We start from the raw sequence: 16005 nt of genomic DNA, 5'->3' as shown, positions 1-16005 counted from the left end.
GGATCTTCAGCAGCGTGGACTCGATGCTGTCGACCTCTGCCATCTCGAGTACTTCGACGTTAGAGATGAAAGCGCTCCAATGAATGTTGAGGATGGAGCGGAGACAACGCTGGTGGAAGCGTTCTAGGAGCCGTAGGTGATGCCGGTAGAGGACCCATGATTCGGAGCCGAACAGGAGTGTGGGTATGACAACAGCTCTGTATACGCTTATCTTTGTGAGGTTTTTCAGTTGGTTGTTTTTCCAGACTCTTTTGTGTAGTCTTCCAAAGGCACTATTTGCCTTGGCAAGTCTGTTGTCTATCTCGTTGTCGATCCTTGCATCTGATGAAATGGTGCAGCCGAGATAGGTAAACTAGTTGACCGTTTTGAGTTTTGAGTGCCCGATGGAGATGTGGGGGGGCTGGTAGTCATGGTGGGGAGCTGGCTAATGGAGGACCTCAGTTTTCTTCAGGCTGACTTCCAGGCCAAACATTTTGGCAGTTTCCGCAAAACAGGACGTCAAGCACTGAAGAGCTGGCTCTGAATGGGCAACTAAAGCGGCATCGTCTGCAAAGAGTAGTTCACGGACAAGTTGCTCTTGTGTCTTGGTGTGAGATTGCAGGCGCCTCAGATTGAAGAGACTGCCATCTGTGCGGTACCGGATGTAAACAGCGTCTTCATTGTTGAGGTCTTTCATGGCTTGGTTCAGCATCATGCTGAAGAAGATTGAAAAGAGGGTTGGTGTGAGAACACAGCCTTGCTTCACGCCATTGTTAATGGAGAAGGGTTCAGAGAGCTCATTGCTGTATCTGACCCGACCTTGTTGGTTTTCGTGCAGTTGGATTATCATGTTGAGGAACTTTGGGGGGCATCCGATGCGCTCTAGTATTTGCCAAAGCCCTTTCCTGCTCACGGTGTCGAAGGCTTTGGTGAGGTCAACAAAGGTGATGTAGAGTCCTTTGTTTTGTTCTCTGCACTTTTCTTGGAGCTGTCTGAGGGCAAAGACCATGTCAGTAGTTCCTCTGTTTGCGCGAAAGCCGCACTGTGATTCTGGGAGAACATTATATTATTCTATTTAGAAGAATCCTAGCAAAGATTTTGCCTGCAATGGAGAGCAGCGTGATTCCCCTGTAGTTTGAGCAGTCTGATTTCTCGCCTTTGTTTTTGTACAGGGTGATGATGGTGGCATCACGAAGGTCCTGAGGCAGTTTTCCTTGGTCCCAACAAAGCTTGAAAAACTCATGCAGCTTGATATGCTGAGTTTTGCCGCCAGCCTTCCAGACCTCTGGGGGGATTCCATCCATACCTGCTGCTTTGCCACTTTTCAGTTGTCCACACTGACCAATATGGGTGAAGAACAGTGCACCGAAGAGAAACACATACAGTCATAAGAAAAACATGCAAACTCCACACAATCAGCACTTTTTAAATAATTTTTTAGTGGCAAGATGCGTCCTGAACCAACCCCCACCTGACTGCAATACTTTATGGCAGCCTTTAAATTGCACTAAGAAATGACCAACCTGGTAACCCATTGACAATGATGTACTCCCCAAAGGCAAGCTTTTTCTCACTTCAAAGGTTAATGCATGGGTTCCCCACTGAGAAGGCAGTCAGGGCCACAGGTGTAATTGGTTGTGTCATTGTGCAATTGGTTGTGTTTTCTGCCAAACTCAAACCCAGAAATATTCTGATCAGAAGCAAACATCGATTGGAATGTGGAGCAATTCCTGAAAACTTCTGAATTTAAATCCATTTTTTTCTGCTTACATTATTTTTCTAATGAACTGCTTTCAATCCCCACGATTGGATAACACAAGTCAATGCTGAATTATGGTGAACATGACTTAAGCTTTCATTACAATAACAATGTATCGTATTCGACATCATATCATGAAATGAGTCTATTTGCTAACCTGGGATTTGTAACTTACCAATTCCGTTTTTTTAAATGGTCTCACTCTTAAATAAACTTTAAGCCGTTGATCCTCAGATTTCACCCGACTGCAGCCCCGTGCGGAACAGGGAGAACGCGGATTCAGTCGGGGGGGTCAGTAACTTCACGATGGGCCAACCTCAAGACATGGTGGAGTCGGAGCTTCGGCCAGTCGATCTTGCAATATCCCGGAAACATAAAGTTGTTCCAAATCGGTCCCTAGACTCCCAAATGCTAAGGGTTTTCCGGCTCTTCCAAGCCATGATTTTGCGCCGTTTCAGGTCCGCACTCACACACCGAGTCTCCTACAAAGCATAAACTTCGAACAAATTCACTATGCACGCGTTTAACAGTCTGAATTACCAATGGACCCTGGGCAAAACGGGATGCGAGAGGATACTCTCAATGCGTTACAAAAACAACGGAGAGGAAAGAAGAGACATTTTTGTATAAACACTCAACATTTACGGGACGTGGCCTTGGGGAATTATTAAAGTTTTAAAAACAGCAACATTTTGAAATGAGCGCAGAACTTTCAGTGCAACGAAATGTTACAACCGATCAAGGAAATGTTTCAACTTGGAGCCAGTTGTCGTTCCAAGGGTGGGCGTTGCGGGGGAAAATACAGTAGATGAAATCGCCCTCAAACTTCTGCCACTTGCAGTATCCAATCACACAATTCACCCCAAGCCACACTAAAAAAAATTAAAACATACCTACCCCTGGGCTTTGTCGCTTCAACAGTCAAAAATATTTATTTTTAAAGATTGCGCTGGCAGTTGCCAGAAAATTAGACACAGACTTAGTACATATTAGAGAGATGGCATGGTGAAATGCGAAGTTGTATACCTTTGGAAAGCATTACGTATAATTTAAAGAATAAATGACATTTTTTTGAAAATTTGGTTTCCATATATGAAAACTGTTGGTGTTATAACTTTATAAATACTTATATTAAGTGAATTGGTAGACTATGGTTCGAGCCTTGTCCCTTACCTCACCTTAATAATTTTTAACTTTTCAGTGTTTTATATATAAATTTGTTAGATCAAGTCCTATATATTAAACGGTAGTGTTTTCGTTCATTATATATTTTATATTTAGTGGTTATATTCATAGTTGTAGAGGTGAGCATAACTAGGTCACAATTTAGTTAGAAGGTATTGATTCTACAATTAATCGATTTCACTTTCTCTTTTCTTTTCTGTTCTCTCTTTTCGTTTTCTTGCTTTTCTTGGGTTTTTTTCTATGAAGGAGGTATGTATTCTTTACATGTACCAATAAAATTTGTTTAAAAAAAGTCAAAATATTTGTTTCAAAGGCACTTTTTCCCTTTAAGCATTTGGGGCTCCAGTTTTAAATATCATATTAATAATTCTTAAAGGGACTTTTCATTTTAAAGAAAGTGAAAATGTAGAAATTATCATTTACAAAATAAAACAAAATCATTACAGAAAATGGAATAAGGTTACAGTGGAAAGACAATTCATCTGAAACAATTTATGAATTATCTTTGTTCTATCAGTAAAAAGTTGCTAAAACTGCAATTGAGAGAATTAAATCATATTAATTCACTGTGTTGGTTTCAAATATGTGATTTGAACCCAATTTTATTGTAAAAATCAGATTCGATTGGAGGTTTTCAGACAATTCAGAGTAATTAATCATTGTTTCAATTTTCTGATGCTTAGTTATTTCAACAATGCTTCCCTTCAATAATCCTTCCAATATTTAAAACATAAATCAAGAATATGACCAGATTTATACATATACATACACACACATATATATTCACTACTGTTAAAGCATTTGGCTCAAAATTATAGGAAGGTTCATCGTGTCAGCCATTACAAATGGTGCACCAATCACAGGTGGCGGTCAACTATGCAATTAAATGCAAACACATGAAAGCAGTTTAAATTGCACATTGTTTCCGTGCTGTAAATGGTTATATGGTTATCTTAGATTTGAGAAAGTTGTATCTGGTGGTAAGATATATAATCTCAGATAGCATCAAGGGGCTATATTTGTGATAAATACACGAAAGTTCAGGTTTGCCATTTCAAGTCCAAATACTCTTTAGTTATTGAGGATCAGCAGCTGTGGAAAATGAATTAATGCATTTGGGCATTTTCTTCAACTAATTTTGATTATATTTTAAATTGAATTTTTAAATGTTTAATTTAATCACATTTTTCCTTTTCATAAATCTTGTCTTTCTATCTGGTGCATTAGATTTTATGTTGAATATATTTCAATTTCCATTCTTAATTCTATCACAATCCTTAATCTGATTTGTTGGTGTCCTGTTAAATAATTTTCCCTCTGAGCAGTTGTTTGATTTTCTTATCAGTTCATAAACAAATAAATGTGCAGGCTAAGTGCCAGGAGTCTTAAATGGTATGCAGATGGTACCTCATTCATTTTGCATCTGATCAAGCCCAAACAGCCTTGACCAGCAGTATCTGTAAGTGAATACTGCCCAATGGCACAGTTTAAGCTGTAAGTACATGTACTGAGAGGTGAACTGAAGTGTTGTGCAGTTGATGCAAAGGCTTTGTGGGGAAGGACTGCCCTCTAAGGCAGCTAGGTATGGAGAATTGAGCTTGGTGGTTGCAATGAAAGGGATGGCATAACCCTTAACCACTTGCTGACTCTGAAGAGACTTTTGTTTCCTTTCTTTATTTTTTTTTTGTGAAATGGTGCCAGAACATGGAGACTCGTGGTCCTTTGAATGGCATGCAAAAGCATTTCACTGTATCTTGGTATATGAGACAGTAATAATAAATCTAATCTAAAATATAATTCTTTTACAATGGTTCAAGGATCTAGAGAATTTAGGAAAAATATGAATGGGATAACATCTTAACATGTAGCCTGAATTGCTCATTATTATTCTTCAATATCTGTTGTGGAAGACTAATTATACTTTGGTAAATTAAAATAGATCACAAATAGAAAATTTCCAGCCAACAAATGGAATACGTTTTTGTAAAATTAAAAGTTTTACATTTCTAGAAGCAACATTCACTTCTCTTTCAGAAGCCCCAAAGTGATTTAGAGTTAACTAAACTTTTGTAGTAATGCTGTAATTTGAAATCTGAAGCTAAATGAAGTGCAAAAAATAATAAAATTAAGAGTAATTTTCTTCCAAGCTCTTTACATAATTCCCAAACTCTATAAGCAATATTGAAACAAATCAATTATTTCCAAGATTAAACCAGAGGATAGTAAATCTGCTAAATTTATTGCCAAAGACAGTTGTGGAAGATAGGTATTTAAGGCAGAGGTTCTTGATTAGCCAGGATATAAAAGGTTATGATCAGAAAGCTGGGTAGTGGAGTTGTGGGAAAATGGATCAGCTCATCTTTAAATGGAAGGACAGACTCAATGGGCTGAATAGTCTATTTCTGCTCCTATTTCTCATGGTCTTATGCAAGCATGGACTCGTTGGAAGCAAGAATATTATTTTTAAAATAAATAGCATTAATAATGTGCAATTACAGAGATGCCTTGCATAACATGGCTTTGAAGAGCGTGGGTTTTGAAATAATGTGGTTTATAATTATAATAGTAATCACCAAAACTTGTTAAATTTTATTAATATTATCAACAGTGGTACAATAATTTAACATGTCAGCAACGATGTTCACCTGCATTCATTAAACTTCATTGTTGCTTGATTTTAGTATTGCTCTAGACCAGGGTTTCCAAACTTTTTTAGCTCATGGAACCCTTTTTGGAACTGGAAATGCAGAACCCTAATTGTCATGCACAGTTTACTTTTTTAAAAAACTATATTTCTTTTGTATTGAAAACTCCCATTCTCCAAGTTTAAATTATTTGTTGTCCCTAATTTGCATTTAATGGGAAGAATAAAATTGTTTCTTATCATCTCAGATTTTGATGTTGGGACAATATTAGATAGTTAAATCCTTATGGCAGGAGCAGCATCAATTCAGTTTCTGTATTTTCATTTTGTCTTTTTTAAACTTTATTTATTCGTTCAAAAATCAAATAATATATGACATATACAGCAATTAAACATGAACATTTTTTATACATTAAAAAAAAGATCCCCCCATTCAGCCAACTCTCCTAAGGAGAGTCATAAAAAAAGAAACAAGAATATTTTAAAAAGTTAAGTATACATATTAAAATCAAATCAATTTGAATTGAAATTAAATATTCTGAGTATAACAGCCACTTATTAATAAAAAATTATAATTATCATGTGAAACATACATAATTGTTTACATTATTAAACAATATTTCATCTCATTATGCCATCTAATATCAATCATATTTATATCTTTCCACATACTAGCAATACATTTTTTCGCTATGGATAAAGCTAAATATACAAAAGCAAGCTGAAACTTATCTAATCCCAAGCCTTTCAGAGGTTGCAAACTACCCAATAAAAATACTGTTGGATCTAAAACTATTTTAATCTTGTACAGATATTCTAAAAATGATTGAATTTTCTTCCAAAAGGATTGTATATGTATACATGACTAAACGGCATGAAAAAAAGTTCCAACCATATCACCACATCTAAAACACAAATCTGATTCATTAAAACCATATTTTTTTTAAATTTTTCAGTTGTCAAATATAATTGAAGTAAAAAAATTATAATTAATCATTGCATAACATGCATTTATCAATCGAGTTACACTATCATAACAGATATCTAACCAATCATCTTCAGAAAAAGTAAAACCAATAACCTCTTCCCATTTAATTTTAGATCTATCCCAACCCTTTTTATCCATACCATCCTGTAATATTTGATACATAAATGAAATAAAACCCTTCCCTGGTACCTTCATAAGAGAAGTCTCAAATTTAGTCATTTTAGGTAAAATCATATCTCTACCAAACATACATTTTACCAAAGATCGAATTTGATAATAAAGAAATAAAGAATTCTTATCAATACCAAAATCTTCCCTCATCTGATTAAAAGACAAAAACTTACCCTCTTTAAAACAATCTCCCAAATTTTTCACACCTTTAAATCTCCAATGCAATAAACTTTGATTTTGTATTGAAAAAGAAATAAGTTGATTATTATACAACGGAGTCAAAGTCAATAATTTACCCCTAGAACCTATCATTTTATTTTTCTTTATCCATAACTTCATCAAATGTTTTAGTATAGTCACATTATATTGTTGTAACAAATTCATATTCCACCTAAACAAAAATTGATGTATTTCAGATTCAGGAATACTTGCCATCTCAATTTTAGCCTAACCAGGAGGCCATACCAAATTCATCAATGAACTAATAAATTTAATTTGGGCTGCCTCATAATAATTTTGAAAATGTGGAAAACGTAATCCCCCTAACTCATATTTCCAAGTTAATTTATTCAAAGATACTCTCGAAAATTTACCCCTCCATAAAAACTCCCTAACCATTTTATTCAAATCTCAAAAAAAATTATCAAGTAAATACAGAATAGATGGAAACAAATATTGTATATGCGGAAAGATATTCATCTTAATTGTATTTATCCTTCCTATTAAATTAATAGGTAAATCTTTCCATTTAATCAAATCAGTTTTAATTTTTTTTCATTAATGGAGCATAATTTAATTTATATAAAGATTGATAATTAACATTCAAAATTATACCAAGATATTTAATTCGATCAGTCCACTTCAAATTAATAATATTCTTATAAACTGAATAATCTCCTTCACTTACCGGTAATAATTCACTTTTTTCCCAGTTAACTTTGTATCCAGAAAGACTTCCATATTGTATTAAACATTCCTTCAAATGCAAAAGTGACTGAGCTGGATTTGTTAAATACACCAATACATCATCAGCAAATAAATTAATTTTGTACTCCTCATCTAAAACTTTCATACCTTGTATCTGTGTATTTTGTCTTATCAACTGTGCTAAAGGTTCAATCACTAATGCAAACAAAGTTGGTGATAAAGGACAACCTTGACGAGTTGATCGAGTTAACTTAAAAGATTCTGAAATCAAACCATTCGTCAATACTCTAGCTACCGGTTTACTATATAAAGCCCTAATCCAACCAATAAAAGAAGGACCAAACTTAAATTTCTCCAAAACTTTAAACAAAATATTCCATTCAACTCATCAAATGCTTTTTCTGCATCTAAGGATATCACCATCGGATGATCTAAAGATTGTCAAAATCTATTAATCACTAGCAAAATATTATCTAAAGCATATCTATTCTTTTTAAAACCTGTTTGATCAATATGAATCAACTTCAGTAAAAATTTAGCCAATCTATTTGCTAATACTTTAGCTATTATTTTATAATCTTCATTTAACAACAAAATTGGTCTATATGAAGATACCTTCAATTAATTTTGTTTTTGATCCATAGTTCATAATATTGCATGTGGAATGTCAGTAAGATATGACCAGCTCCTTTGCAGCTTCATGCCAAAAAAAATTTGGATTTTCATTGGTTAAAAATTATGTGTAGGCTTGACATTAGGCCTCATGACACTATATTTCCTTGGGGTGGACTGTACCATTTGCTGCCATCCCAGATAAAAATTGAATTAAAGACAGAAGAAATAAGTAAATAAAAGAAAATCAGGTATCATGTTATTACTCCTGTGTAACAGATTTATGTTAATCTTTAATGTTAAACTATATTTCATCTATAAAATGTCATATTAATATATAGTTAAAATATTTTACCTGTATTCTTGGTAAGTTAGCTGAGGATTGGTACAGGGTCACACATGGGTCACAACACATTTAGAGAGAACCATTGTTTTTAGAGAAGAGAGTTTATTCTAAGTTGACATACCTTGGACAGACAGCTAATGGATTTCAAGTGGGTCTTAATTATTCAAGAACGACTGAGAAAGCCATCTGTTTTTAATCAAAGCCACTTAAGCCTCTTGAACAGAGATGAGGTCAGAGATTGTTATGGATATAGTCGTTTTGAAAAAGGAACAGAATTTTGGTAGCAATAAAACTGATGTTTATGTGGTTTCTATGATTTGGAGAAATATACGACCAAATTCAAACATTTTGTTTTCAGATTTGGAACAGTTCAGTTTTCATTAAAAAAGTCAAAACCCTGTGACCTTCAGGGGTAGAAACCTTGTGAAAGACAGGGTTGAGTTACAGTAACCAGAATTGTTGTTGTTTGTTGTGTGTTAGCCCTGAATTGGACTGAGCGGTTGGCACTGAAAAGAGATTGGAAGTGTTCTGACCATCGGTTGAGGATGGAGATCTTGTCGCTGAGGAGGACTTTGCCGTCGGAGCTGCGTCCTCACCCGGGAAGAGACATATAAGGCAATTGAACAACTGAAAAGTGGCAAAGCAGCAGGTATGGATGGAATCCCCCCAGAGGTCTGGAAGGCTGGTGGCAAAACTCTACATGCCAAACTGCATGAGTTTTTCAAGCTCTGCTGGGACCAAGGAAAGCTGCCTCAGGACCTTTGTGATGCCATCATCATCACCTTGTACAAAAACAAAGGTGAGAAATCAGACTGCTCAAACTACAGGGGAATCCCGCTGCTCTCCATTGCAAGCAAAATCTTCGCTAGGATTCTCCTAAATAGAATAATACCTAGTGTCGCCGAAAATGTTTTCCCAGAATCACAGTGCAGCTTTCGCACAAACAGAGGAACTACTGACATGGTCTTTGCCCTCAGACAGCTCCAAGAAAAGTGCAGAGAACAAAACAAAGGACTCTACATCACCTTTGTTGACCTCACCAAAGCCTTTGACACTGTGAGTAGGAAAGGGCTTTGGCAAATACTAGAGTGCCTCGGATGCCCCCCAAAGTTCCTCAACATGGTTATCCAACTGCACGAAAACCAACAAGGACGGGTCAGATACAGCAATTAGCTCTCTGAACCCTTCTCCATTAACAATGGCATGAAGCAAGGCTGCATTTTCACACCAACCCTCTTTTCAATCTTCTTCAGCATGATGCTGAACCAAGCCATGAAAGACCTCAACAATGAAGACACTGTTTACATCCGGTACCGCACGGATGGCAGTCTCTTCAATCTGAGGCGCCTGCAAGCTCACACCAAGACACAAGAGCAACTTGTCCGTGAACTATTCTTTGCAGACAATGCCACTTTAGTTGCCTATTCAGAGCCAGCTCTTCAGCGCTTGATGTCCTGTTTTGCGGAATCTGCCAAAATGTTTGGCCTGGAAGTCAGCGTGAAGAAAACTGAGGTCCTCCATTAGCCAGCTCCCCACCATTACTACCTGCCCCCCCCCACATCTCCATCGGGCACACAAAACGCAAAATGGTCAACCAGTTTCCCTATCTCGGCTGCACCATTTCATCGGATGCAAGGATCGACAACGAGATAGACAACAGACTCGCCAAGGCAAATCGTGCCTTTGGAAGACTACACAAAAGAGTCTGGAAAAACAACCAACTGAAAAACCTCACAAAGATTAGCATATACAGAGCCATTGTCATACCCACACTCCTGTTTGGCTCCGAATCATGGGTCCTCTACCGGCATCACCTACAGCTCCTAGAACGCTTCCACCAGTGTTGTCTCCGCTCCATCCTCAACATTCATTGGAGCGACTTCATCTCCAACATCAAAGTACTCGAGATGGCAGAAGCCGACAGCATCGAATCCATGCTGCTGAAGGTCAAACTGTGCTGGGTAGGTCATGTCTCCAGAATGGAGGACCATCGCCTTCCCAAGATCGTGTTATATGGCGAGCACTCCACTGGCAACCGAGACAGAGGTGCACCAAAAAGAGGTACAAAGACTGCTTAAAGAAATCTCTTGGTGCCTGCCACATTGACCACCGCCAGTGGGCTGATATCGCCTCAAACCGTGCATCTTGGTGCCTCACAGTTTGGCGGGCAACAACCTCCTTCGAAGAAGACCGCAGAGCCCACCTCACTGACAAAAGACAAAGGAGGAAAAACCCAACACCCAACCCCAACCAACCAATTTTCCTTTGCAACCACTGCAACCGTGTCTGCCTGTCCCGCATCGGACTTGTCAGCCACAAATGAGCCTGTAGCTGACGTGGACATTACCCCTTCATAAATCTTCATCTGTGAAGCCAAGCCAAAGAAAGAATCCCTGAATTAATGAAGATCACTTTGCTGTCTCTTTGGAAAGAAGACTAAATTCCAATGGGTCTATTTTTTGTGTTTGGCCACTTCTTTTAACCCTTGTCTGGGTTTATGAATTTATCGTGGAAGAAAACAGTCACATTCGCTGTCTTTGAGAAGAGAGCAGATTCTTCATTTGGAAAACCACATTGTCAGTAATAGAGGCCTGAAGATATGTTTAAAAAGTATTTTATAATGATTTCTGAACTGAGAATTTAAGACCTTCAAGCAAGACTAAAATGAAGCGTTACTCTTAAAGATTTACTTTTTAGTGTGGGATTTTAAATGCGCACACACACACTTAAAAGGGTTGTTAGTGTGTAACACCTGTCACTTGCACAGAATTCTTACTCCTTTCCACGGAACCCAGTTTGGGAAGGCTTTGGCTGTTCTGTAATATTTTAATTGTGCTATATAAACGTGCACCCTAACAAATGATATAAGCGGAAAAAGAAATCCAGTGAAGGTGGTACAAGTAATAAATGTAAATGGCTGATATTGGAAAAGAAACCAGAAATTATTTAGCAACATGAAGATGGTGCATCATCTGCTAAAATAGCATGAGACAAAGGCAGAAATGAATCATCTGTTCGAACTCTAATCAAGAATAAAGATAAATTTTAAGAAAATGGAATGGCAACATCATCTTTTATGACTCACGTGATTTAGACATACAAGTTCTGCAATGGTAAATATGGAATACTTTTTAAGGATCTGGATTGAAGATTGCAAACAGAAAAGAATTCTATTAAGTCAAATGACAATTCAAGCTAAAGCAACAAGCCTTTATTGGACATTAAAAGAAAATAAAGAAAACAGAAATGAAGGGGAAACCTTTTCAGCAAAGTCAGGGTTGGTTTTAGAGCTTCAAAAAACACATGTAGCTGGATCACTATCATCAGCACGTGCAGATTCACCAGTAATTCAAACAGTTTTCCAACCGAATTAAAAGAAGTGGCTACAAAGATGAACAAAATTTTAATGTTGATGAAACCAATTTATTTTTGGATAAAGATGCATTACTCACTTTTTTATCCAAAAAGAAAAATATCAAAAATTCCAAGTGTAATTTCAAAAGACCAATTCACTTCTACTTGGAAATGTATCTGGGGACTACAAATTAAAGCCTCTGCTTGTTACCATTCCGAGAATCCTAGGGCTCTTAAAGGCTATGCAATAAGTGCACTTCCTGTAATAAGGTGATCAAATCAAAAAAGCCTGGGTGAAAATTGTTTGAAGGATGGTTCGCAACCTTTTTTTTTGGTCCTGCAACTGAATGTTACTGCAGAGATAATAAGCTGGATTTAAAAAATTTTATTGTTGTTTTACAGCTCATTCAACAGCTATTTCAGTTGAATGAAAATCTCAAATAATATTTTTGCTGCAAACACAACCTCACTGCTGTAGCCCATGGATAAGGGTGTCCTTGCTACGTTGAAGGCTTATTATTTGCAATAAACTTTTTCTCAAGCCATTAAAGCTATAACAAGAGAAAATCCCATAACTTTAACACAGTTTTGGAAAAGTTACATCATCAAAAATGCAGTCAAAAACATTGGTGAATCGTGGCTTGAAGTGATTGCAAGCAACATGGGAGGTGCTTGGCATGATCTTTAACTACATGTTGTAAATTATATCACTGGTTTTGAAGCACAAATTAAAACGGACTCTCAAGACACTGGAGATTGGAAAAGATCTGGAATTTGAAACTTTGGACTGTGACTGTGCACTACTGCATCAATTCACATGCATGTGAACTTGATAAAACTCTCATTGAAATGATCAACAATGTTTATATGAAGATCAGCTGCAAAATGAAGGTGTTAATGAAGAATTTACCTTAGAGGAATTATCATCGTTAATTGGGGGAAAAAAATCAACAGTCCTTGTAATTAGCTTATGGATGCAGAACCAAACATTGAGAGAAGCTATTCGATGTTATAAAGATATGCATGATGAAAAAAGACTAAAAATACATTAGATGAATATTTTCTTAAATAAACAATGTTCACTTATTGTCAATAAAGATCTTTGTCATTTTTCAGTTTTATATATGCTTTTAAATATTTTATGCACACGTTTGCAAAGGAGTTCTAGGTAAAAGGATAATTAATTATAGAATTGGAATGTATAATTGTAATGTATACATTGTAATAATCCTTTGAACAGTGGTTTGCCATAATAATGAACTTTTTAGAATGTTTTAACTGTGTTATACAAGATATCCCTTTAAATGTGGCTACTTGGAAGCAAATGTTACAAGTCTAAACATGTTTATTTTCAGAATGTGGGCACTCAACACAATTTATCCACTGTAGCTCTGCTTTCAACACAGTAGTATTAAATAAACATCCCCAAACTATATGACCTTGGCCTCAGCACTGCCCTCTGCAATTGGATCCACAACTTAATTTCCTGCTGCAGAAAGCAATCAGTGATGATTGATGTCAGCACTTCCTCCACAATCATCAACACTGGAATCCTACAAGGCTGTGTACTTAGTCACCCACTATACTCTATGTGCACTACATGGTCAAACACTGCTCCATCTATAAATTTGCAGATGACACCACGAGTAGGCAGGATCTCTCACAATGAGCCATTGTGTATCAAAAGAAGGTAGAGAGACTTCTTTATTTGGACTCCAGGCACCTGAATGAACCTCAAAAATAAATTATGCTGACTTTGCTCTGTACCATCTGACCTCTCTCTCTCTAACTCTACACTTTTGTATTGTCTTACATCATGTACTCGACATGGGATATCTAGTTGGACTGCTCATAAAATAAAATCTATCACTGCATCTTGATACATGTGACAATAAACTTGAATACTGTTAAATTTCTCCAGTTATCCTTGCAGTAATGGATTTTGATGGAATTGTGCAAAATTTCCATTTTTTTTTGAGTCAATTGCAAAGAAATACATGTTTGCACCAGATTGTGACAGTGTTTCCATGACATCTGTTCTGGTCCTTAAAAAAGCCACTTTGGAAGAACTATTGAAGAAATCAAGGTAAAATTACTTAGTACATTCTGTCTGTAAAACTATTCACAGCAACGATAAAAATTGAACTCAATGATGAGCATACAAGTTCCGCTGTCCATTTTGCCTTACTGTTGAAAATTCACAAGCTTTGATGCAGCTGCTCCAATCTAAACAAATGGTGATTATTGCATCATTAGCTTTATTCTCAGTATTTCAAATCTGCAACACAGGTTTGGATGGAGGTAAATTACCAGATAATTCACACAAGCATCTCCCAATGTATCAGTTCTCATCCTGAAAGTACCAGTTACAGGGGACCACGTGGCCAAACATTACTCAGTTTCTCACCTTGTTCTAGCTAAGATATTGACTGGGTTCATATGGAAAACCTGGAGCAGTGTGCAAAATTGCTCACCTTGTTCTAGCTAAGATATTGACTGGGTTCATATGGAAAACCTGGAGCAGTGTGCAATTCTCAGCAGAAGATGGCTGTGTTTTCCTGTTAACAATCTTATTGGTTTCATCTTATTGGAGATGATCTCACTGGGATCATCGTCTCCACACTGCCATAAACCTAATACTCTTGACACGTCCCATCCCTGCTGCAAAGATCAGTTACCACTTTTTGATCTGTTTCTAATCCCACATCTTCTCATAATATAAAGATCACAGGACCACATTAAAATGCTGTTACCATCTCAATGCTGAAGAAATGTAGTGACAGGTCAAAATTATATTGGCTGGTGGCTCCAACATATACTATCATGAAGTACTTTGAGGTTGCTAATGGATCACATTACCTCCAACTTACCTGACCAACTCCAATTTGTAGAAGACCAAAATAAGCCCACAGAAGATACCATTTCCCTGGCCCAACACTGTCTTGGAACACTTGAACAAGGACAGACCTACATTAGACTACTATTTATTGGCTACAGCACTGTCAATACAAGAGTATCAAACTCATCTCAAAACAACTTGGCCATAGGGTCAGCATCCCTCTCTGCAATTGGATTCACAACTTTCTAGACCAAAGGCTGCAATTAGTGAATGTTGGTGACAGAAGCACCTCCACAATCATTCTCAAAACTAGGGTCCTGCAAGGCTGTGTACTCAGCCACATCCTATATTCGCTGTGCACCCATGACTGGATAACCAAACACAGGTCCAACTCTATCTACTATGCCCTCCATAATATCTGGACAGACACTTTTTTCCTTTATTTGCCCCTGTGTTCCAGTTTTAAATTTGTAATCAAACAATTCACATGTAATCATGTTGAAAAATGGCAACTATATTCCACATTTTATTCAAGGCTAGTTGCATAAAATTTGGTTTGACCATGTAGAAATTACAGGACTTTTTATATAAAGTCCCCTCATTTCAGGACACCATAAATTTTGGGACATTTGACTTCACAGGTGTTTGTGAGTACTCTGCTATGTTTAATTACTTCATTGGTGCAGGTACAAGAGAACTAGGCTTGCTTCTAAGATTTTGATTACCTTTGGAGTCTGTAGTTGCCATTATTCAACATGAGGACCAGAGTTGTGCCAATGAAAGTTTAAAAATAAATTACGAAACTAAAAAACAAGAATAAAGCATTAAGAGTTATCACCCAAAACTGAGGATTACCAAAATCAATAGTTTGGAGCATCATTAAGAAGAAAAAGTGTACTGGTGAGCTCAGAGATCACTAAGGGACTGGTATTCCAAGGGACCTCCACTGCTGATGACAATTCACATCATAATGAAGAAAAATCCCCAAAAATATGTCTGACTGATCAGAAATGCTCTTCAATTGTCTTGTATTAGATCCTAATATATTTTTATTAGGGAATATGCAATCACTAATTGATTTAGGTTTAAAGGATTATCAGATTTCCTTTATCTATTTAGCTTTAGCTGTGGCCAAGAAATGTATAGCACTTACTTGGAAATATAGAAATATATTAACTTTAGATAAGTGGTATTTGGAGAT

General features: G+C 36.7%; 1 protein-coding gene across 5 annotated transcripts in view; it reads right to left on the bottom strand.

Annotated features, from left to right (window-relative positions):
• LOC138755468 (uncharacterized) overlaps positions 1-2458 on the bottom strand; it is a 73684-nt gene extending 71226 nt beyond the window's left edge. For 2 of the 5 annotated variants that reach the window (XM_069921478.1, XM_069921481.1), the window contains exon 1: positions 1914-2444. The gene's annotated coding sequence lies outside the window, so the exon portion shown is untranslated. Of the gene's footprint in view, positions 1-1913 lie in introns of all 5 variants that reach the window. The other 3 variants (XR_011352315.1, XM_069921480.1, XM_069921477.1) reach the window with 3 other exon arrangements.
• Positions 2459-16005: the final 13547 nt, after the last annotated feature.

Source organism: Narcine bancroftii, chromosome 2 (assembly GCF_036971445.1).
Source record: "Narcine bancroftii isolate sNarBan1 chromosome 2, sNarBan1.hap1, whole genome shotgun sequence".
NCBI classification, from domain to species: domain Eukaryota; kingdom Metazoa; phylum Chordata; class Chondrichthyes; order Torpediniformes; family Narcinidae; genus Narcine; species Narcine bancroftii.
This window is presented reverse-complemented; position numbering and strand designations above follow the sequence as displayed.